Genomic DNA, 8223 nt, shown 5'->3' on the forward strand with positions numbered 1-8223 from the left:
AATACCAGATTGCTTTTGGCATTCATGGAATAGCTGTACACAGTGGACCATCACTTTTGGGCTCGGGAAACAAAGCACTGATTGTTGGGATCGCATAATTATGCAGATCTGGAATGACGAGCAGTAGCTGCAGAACTTTTGGATGCAGAAAGTCACTTTCCTGCAATAGTGTTCGGAGCTCCCCACAGCACTGCGATGCAAGAACACCAAAATGAGAGTAATGTGTCTTTCTATACAGCACTCTGCCATGCTTTGTTAACTTGCCACCTTGCATGAAAATTGTGAAGATTCCTGACTGGGATTTGTAGTCAACGGATGATCAAACTGCCACCTATGAATTACTACCATCAGCAACCACCCTTTGTAGGAGACAAATAAAGATTGGTTATCTTTCAGAGAGGTTTTTTTTTAATTAAATGCCAATTAACAATGCACAAAAAAGGTTTGGTGGGAGGGGAAATAACAGTGCAGGGCAGTGTAGTCTCTCATAGCTGCATGTAAGTCCATGCGGTCTGAAGGGGTAGAGTAAATGGGGTACTAAGGTTCCAGGAAGTTGCAAGGAATGTGTGGGAGAAGTTTGGGGAGGGCATGGAAAGCAGTTCTGTATCTGCTGTATCTCCTCCATCACTTTTTATCATCTGCTCCTGGCACTTTACAATGCACTTCTTAGTCTCCTTTCTGTCCTGCCTTTCTAATTGAAAATTTTCCTTTAGGATCTCTCTCCTCTCCCTGCATTCTCTTTTTTTTGGCCTCTGGGAATTGGAGCACCTCTTGGAACATGTCCTCCTTGCTCCATCTTGGTAGCTTCCTTACCTGGTGGAGGAGCTCAGGTATGTATGGGGATTCCCCAGAGAGCAACACGCGCAGAAGCACAAGAAACAATACACAGAAGCATGATTGTTAATTAATGCACAGCATCGACTCATTATAGTAAAATACGCAAAAAGAACAGGAGTACTTGTGGTACCTTAGCGACTAACAAATTTATAAGAGCATAAGCTTTCGTGCTACAGCCCACTTCATTGGATGCAATGAAAAAGCCCACGAAAGCTTATGCTTTAATAAATTTGTTAATCTCTAAGGTGCCACAAGTACTCCTGTTCTTTTTGGGGATACAGACTAACATGGCTGCTACTCTGAAACCTATAGTAAAATACATGTCTTTTAACATAGGAATCACTTTCTCACTATCCCTTGGCAAGCACACATCTCAGCGAATGCCCTAAACATGGAGAGTTGGGCTCGGAAGAAGGGAGGCGCTTAAGATGGGGCAAACTATCAAGGTGTTTTTTGAGGTGATCACCGCAGGTGACTAGTGACATTATTGTAAATTCTGTCACCTTTTTCCATAGGCATCATTGAAGCCAATATCTCACTCCTGAGGGTAAACTAGGATGCAAGGGTGCATCTCCTGCATGGATGTGGTTTCAGACCCAGTCCCTATACTGCTCACCTGGGTGCCACTTTGGTCCCTGCACAAGTGATTGCTGAATGGTGCAGGAAAGTTTCCTATCTGGGGGAAGGAACAAAGCAGGTCTGTCATGGAACTGTCAGCAGAGTATGTGCAAGTACCTCCAGGAAGTTTCCTAGAGATGTTTCTGGAGGATTCCTGTGAAAACTGAAGAAGTGGGATCTAAAGAAGTGGTTTTTTACCCATGAAAGCTTATGCCCAAATAAATCTGTTAGTCTTTAAGGTGCCACCGGACTCCTTGTTGTTTTGGGGGATACAGACTAACACGGCTACCCCCAATATGTGAAAACTCAGTGTGCATTAACACTCTGCTCCGCTGCACTGCTTAGCTACACAAGGGAATGTGGAGCACATACAAACACAGCTAATCTTGTACATTTCTATCCCTTCATCCATTTCTAAAATATACAGAGCAAAGGATAGCCCTACCTCATATAGCTGAGCAGCATCAACTCAAAAACATCACTTACCAGAGCTCTCCTCTTCTGCATGATGCATGCCATACTCCTGGGACTGGCTTGACCCTTCCAGAGTAGAAAAGAGGTCCTGACTCACCGCACCACCAGATGAGCCTGCCATGTGCTCCACATGGTCCTCCAACTAAACCTCCTCATCCACAACTTCGTCCTTGAGGTTGAGTCCACTGTCCACCACCTCCAGCTCCACCAAAGTAGCCACAGGGCTCTTAGCGGTGAAGCTGGGGTTGCCATCAAGGATGGAGTCCAGCTCTTTATAGAAGTGGCAGGTCTTTGGCACAGCATCAGAGCGATGATTTGCCTCCCTTGCCTTCTGTTACACCTGCCTCAACTCCTTTATTTTCTTACGGCACTGATGCATGTCCCTTTCATAGCCCTTATCCAACAAGCTATGAGAAATCTGACTGTAGGTATCGAAGTTCCTATGGCTGGAGTGAAGCTGGGACTGCACAGCCTCCTCTCCACACAGTGCCAGCAGATCCAACAACTCAGGTGTTGGCAGAAGGAGCATTGCAGCGTGTACACCACCACTGTTTTGTCAACAAAACCTGACTTTTGTTGACAAAACTCTGCAGTATAGAATTGGCCTAAGTTTTTCCATCTCTTCTTCAGGCTGGAAAGTATACAGGGTATTTTTGAAGGTAGGGTCCATGAGCTAGCTCTCTTACTTTCTTCACAATCTCTCACACTCAGACTTCAGTTTCCACGTTGATGACCCATCCAACCCTTGAGCTGCATGTTTCCTCATATACACTTCTTTCAATCTGAAGCCCTGGTTCAACTCTCCCATTCACCAAGGGCCATTCACTTGATTAGTCTTCACTAAACACTGCTCTCTATCTAATTGCTGTGTTGCTTTGATTTCCCCTTCTCTAACCATCACATGGTCTCTTTCAGTGTAGACCATCAGCTCCTCTCTCATGACCTGTCACCTGGCGTTTCTGTGATTTGCAGTCCATCAGCATTGATGACATTTTGTCAGCTCTCAGCCCTCTCCTCCTTGTCTTCTCTTTCCTTTCTTCCATTGATATGGCTGATTATTCTCTCCATGGCTGATTATTCACTCTTCTCTACCCTGGCCTCTTTTTCCCCTCTCTTCCACCACAAGGACCAACCTGCCCACTCCTAGTCCTCACTCAACCCTAATATATGTTTTCCCCACTCCTGCTCTTAGAGTCATAGAATCATAGAATCATAGTTGGAAGAGACCTCAGGAGGTCATCTAGTCCAATCCCCTGCTCAAGCAGGACCAACACCAACTAAATCATCCCAGCCAGGACTTTGTCAAGCCAGGCCTTAAAAACCTCTAGGGATGGAGATTCCACCACTGCCCTATTCCACTCTTGCATTGGAGTGTGTCTATGGTGGCAATTCTATGACCAGGCTGACTTCCTTCACTACAGTTTTGTTCTCTGTTCCTTCAGGTTTGCCATGTCCCTAGCTTACCAATTCTACTTTTCCAATTTAATTGAATCCCACATTGTCAATATCAGCCATCCTCCTGCCATGTTTGACCGGGGGCACTGGAACAATTTTTATGGTGTGGGTGCTGAGAGCCATTGAACCAAACTGTAAGCCCTGTATATAATGGAAACCAGTTCAAGCCAGGGGGTGCTGCAGTACCCCCTGCACTTCTAGTTCCAGCACCTATGCCTTTCACTCACTTCTGAAACCCTCCCTTTGTTCTGCCTCCACTTCTTTCTCTGCACAGGATCTCACTGATCTTTTCCAAAAGAAAATTGACAAAATGTGACATGACCCTTCTTGTCCCCTGGAACTGATTCCCCTCTCCTACAGCTCTCAAATCCTCTTCCCTGTCACAGATATAGAAAATGCTCATTTGCTTTCCTCATCTAACCCTCAACCCCCAAACTTTCATCCCCTCCCTTACTATTCTCCTTAACCTCTCACTCTTCTCTGGCTCTTTCCCCTTATAATACAAGCATGCTTTGGTTTCTCTCTTCTTAAAAACACACACCCTTTGTCCTATTTGTTTCTCCAACTGCCAACCCATCTCCCTTCCCTCTTTCATGTCTAAGTTCAATTATTATACTGTCTGTAGTTGATATCTGGAGTTCCTTTTCTCCAGTTCCCTCATAGACTTCCTCTCTCGCTTCTGCTCCTTGCATTCCACTGAAACTGCTCTCCCCATATTTTCTAGCAACTCTTCGTAGCTAAAGCTCAGAACCAATATTCCATCCTCATCCTTCTGGACTTGTCAGTCACCTTCAACACCATTGACCCTGCTCTTCTTCCTCAAGTCTTATCTGCCTTTGGCTTCTGTGACACTGTCATCTCCTGGTTCTCCTCCTCCTTTCTCTCAAATTGCTCCTCTTCTCCTGATACACCTTACCTCTGAGTAATCTCATCCATAACAACAAATTAATCTACCATCTCTATGTTTATGATTCAGATGGCTATATCTTTATTCCAGCCCTTTCTACCCAAACTACAGTCTTGGCCAATTTCTCTGACATCTCCTTGTGGATATCTAGCCATCAGCTTAAGCATGACATGGATAAAGCAGAGCTCTTAGTCTTCCCCCAGAAGCCCTCTCCATTACTTCCTTTCTCAATTACCACCACCTCATCTGTCACTTGGACCTGAACCTGAGTGTCACCTTCGACTCACACTGCTCTTTTGGTCCTCACATCCAGGCTATGTCTAAATCTTGCATCTTATTTCTGCATAACATCACCAAGATATGGCCTTTTCTATCTATCCAAACAGCTAAAACTCTCATGCAGGCTGGCAACATCTTGTGTCTCAATTAATACAACATTCTTCTCTCTGGCCTTGACAAATGCCATTTTTCCACACTCATATCCATTCACAGTGCTTCATTAAAGATCATCTTCCTAGCCCATCACTTCAACCATGTCACCCCTCTCTTTGCATCCCTCCAGTGACTGCCTCTAGCATCAAATATTTGTAGTCACTTTCATAGCCCTTCAAAGCTTATCCTTGACCTATCTATCATCTCCCATTCATTCTCAACATGTAGCCCCTTGCCTATGATTGGCCCATGATGCTGACCTCCACTGGCCTCTTGTTAAATTTTTTAACAAGCACTGTTATGCTTTCTCCCATGCTGTCCTTCATGCTTAGAAGGCACTTCTCATAAACTTCCCCAAAGCGAATTCATTCTCTACCTTCAAAATCCTTCTTAAAACTCTCCTTTCCTGTGATACAACAAAAACTTGACAATGGTCATACTGCTGGTGTGCTAAGACCACTGCCTATCATGCTGATCAATATAGTTTAATTGCTTCCTTGTAGTCCCCATCTGTCCATCTGTGTCCATTTGTTGTCTTTTGTTTTATATTTAAATTGTAAGCTCTTTGGGGCAGGGACTCTCTTATTCTGTGTTTGTATAGCACCTAACACAATGGAGTCCTGTTCCATGACTGAAGCTCCTAGGCACTACAATAATACCAAGAATAATCTGTGAATCTAGGATATTCATTCTCTTGCTTATGTGTTGCTGTGATTTACTGGTTATGCTGTATTCCAGTGGCAAGATTTCTCATTATCTTCTTGTTTGTACCACTGGGCCTGAGAGATGATTTTTCAAATACACAGTTGTACACTATCACCCAGATAATGCCATCATCATCATCATTGCCACGGGTTTATCATGTTACTACAAGTTATAAACATTTTTTATTAGTTTTCCTTCTAGACAGGGAGAGATTTTGCTTGATTTTATGCTAGACATTCAAGTCCCATCTTGTCTACTATGCAAGACTGTATGGGTGACTGTAAATCTAGTAGCTTTTCGATATCAGAGATACCAAGAAAGTGAAAGATGCTTCATTCAGAGGAGGAGTGATTTATTTTTATTCAAACTGCTTAAAATTATGGGTTTGGGCTTGTATTTTTTAACATCTATTTAACTAAAACCCTTAAGAGAATAATACTCTTTGTTATGGATTCAACATCTCCTCTGCTTCAAAGAAGGCCTTAGAAAGCGCCCTTTCTACATTTCCGATTCATGCTTGAAGACCTCCAGTTAAAAAGACTTTCCATTCCTGATATTTCATTTAAAATAAAGGCAGAAAAATCTCTTTGCTAGGAAAGAAAACACACCCCACCTCCAGCCACTTTCCAGTCTTTTGTCATATGTGATAGAAAAAAATGAAAAAGCAGGCAACACTCTACAACAGTTAAATGTAGTAAAAGATGCAAAGGCAAAAAAAAAATTCTTGAATTCATAGGCAATATCTGAGATGACCGCATTTCTCTTTGGGAAAACTTAAGTCATTTCAGGCCAACCAACATCCTACCAGGGTTACTGAATTAAATTAAGTGATCTCAGTAGGGAATTTAGATCATTCTTGCCCCATTGTCTCACCTATTATCACAAATACAGGAATTACTTTCACAAATATATTAATTAAGTAGATCCCTTTTGTTCAACTGAACAGGCCATATGAATTTGCAATAGTTTGTGAAAATTAAGGCAATAGTTTGATTGATATGGCTGGGGGCAAGTGTTGGTGACTTTGAGTGACAGATAGTCAAGTGATCTAAACAAAAGAACTGGTTGATGTATTTTGGCAAAACTTTCTTTTCTTTTCTTTTTTTTAAAGGAAAAATAGCTTTTCAACTGAAATAAACTTTGTTGCTTGGCTCAAAATTTTCAGTTTTCCCCTCCTGAAGGTGATGTGGGAGAAACAAAAACCTAAGTGGTTTTGTTTAGTTGAAAACCCCCCAAAAGGCAGCACTTAGCTGTACATGTTTGTTATTTTATTTAATTGTAGAAACAAAACACATTTGAAGTATATAAAGAGTAGTTTATTCAGAACAGCATTTCAGATGACAGATGTCAAGAGGAAAGGGTGTTTATGAGGCTAGAATATCCCATTTGCTATTAGAAATAATTACTCAGCTTTCATAGTGGCAATGTTATTTAGTTATTTCTGAAGTCCTTTCTATCCAAAACAATGACATTCCAGCCAACAAAATATTTTTATTTGGATTACAATTCCTTGGCTGCTCTGTGATCTGTAGGATTTCAAAGAATGCCCATCCTCAGGATAAATGAAATTTAGCTTGGAGCAATAGGCTAAATTTAATGTTATATCAATATATCTCCCATTTGGCATTTGAATTACAAATGTCAATTTTGTAAATCCAGAATGTTTGTTTGAAGCAAGTAGATTGTTCAGTGATTCAAGTGCAGACTTCTCATTTATCTCCTGTTGTCTCTCCATGAAGATTTTCAAAGACAGTATCAAATGCAGTTCATTCCCTAGCATGTCGCAATCTCTACCAGAATGTAGACTGTATGAGAAGAACCCTAAAGGTAAAATCCTGCCATAACCTACATCTTGTGCAACCCTTTAAAGTCACTGAGGCTGCATGGGATGAAAGTCAAGGGAGAGTTTGAAACTAGAGTGGTCACCCTTAAAAACTTGCCAATTGTCTTAAATACCTAATATCTTTCTCTGAGAAGCTGCAGTATTCTAGCCATTATGTATAATGTAGTGCAGTACAGAATAGCATAGTTGGGGTTCCAAAAATTTTAAAAAACAAGGTTGACTATATTGTAATAGATGTCCTCATCTACTGCCTCCCTTCCCCTTCACAATTATAGACATCCCTGTCACTACATTTCCAATTGTAAGCAATTAGAATTACATGGGAAAATAATATCTGGAAACTATTAGGGTATTTTTATTTACTTTTGACATCTAAACCTGATGTCTTAAAACTTTCAGTGACAAAACTTTGACTAGCTGTACCTACACTTGGAACAGCGACTAACTGAATGGGCATGAGAACTGAACTATTCTCACACCCACAGAGATGGTCCCTCCAGAACGGGCCTGAGGTCTGTTGATAGGGCCATGCGGAGAAATTAGTACTGTATCTCTTCTGTGTATAAATTAGAGTTTGAGTTTGGACACAATGATCATTATTTTCAAAAGTGGGTGGGTATTTTGGGTGCTTGAAGTTTTTGGTGCACAGCTTATGAGACCTTACAGCTGCTGAGTACTTTCTGGCAATGAGACAACTTAAAGTTTGGAGCACCCAAAATCACTAGTCATTTTTGAAAATCTTGACTTCATTGTCCAAAGCATAGTCTGATTGTCTGGTTGGGCCTTTTGGATAATGCCACACCTCTCTGCCTACTCACATTGGGGCACAGTTGATACCCCATCATTGACAACAAAAAAAACTTCTAAAAATCTCTTACACAATATCATAAATGGATGGGCAAAAAAATAATGGTCAGAACAACATAACTCAGGTTATCTCAGAGGGAGGGTG

Source organism: Dermochelys coriacea, chromosome 2 (assembly GCF_009764565.3).
Source record: "Dermochelys coriacea isolate rDerCor1 chromosome 2, rDerCor1.pri.v4, whole genome shotgun sequence".
Classification (NCBI taxonomy): Eukaryota; Metazoa; Chordata; order Testudines; family Dermochelyidae; genus Dermochelys; species Dermochelys coriacea.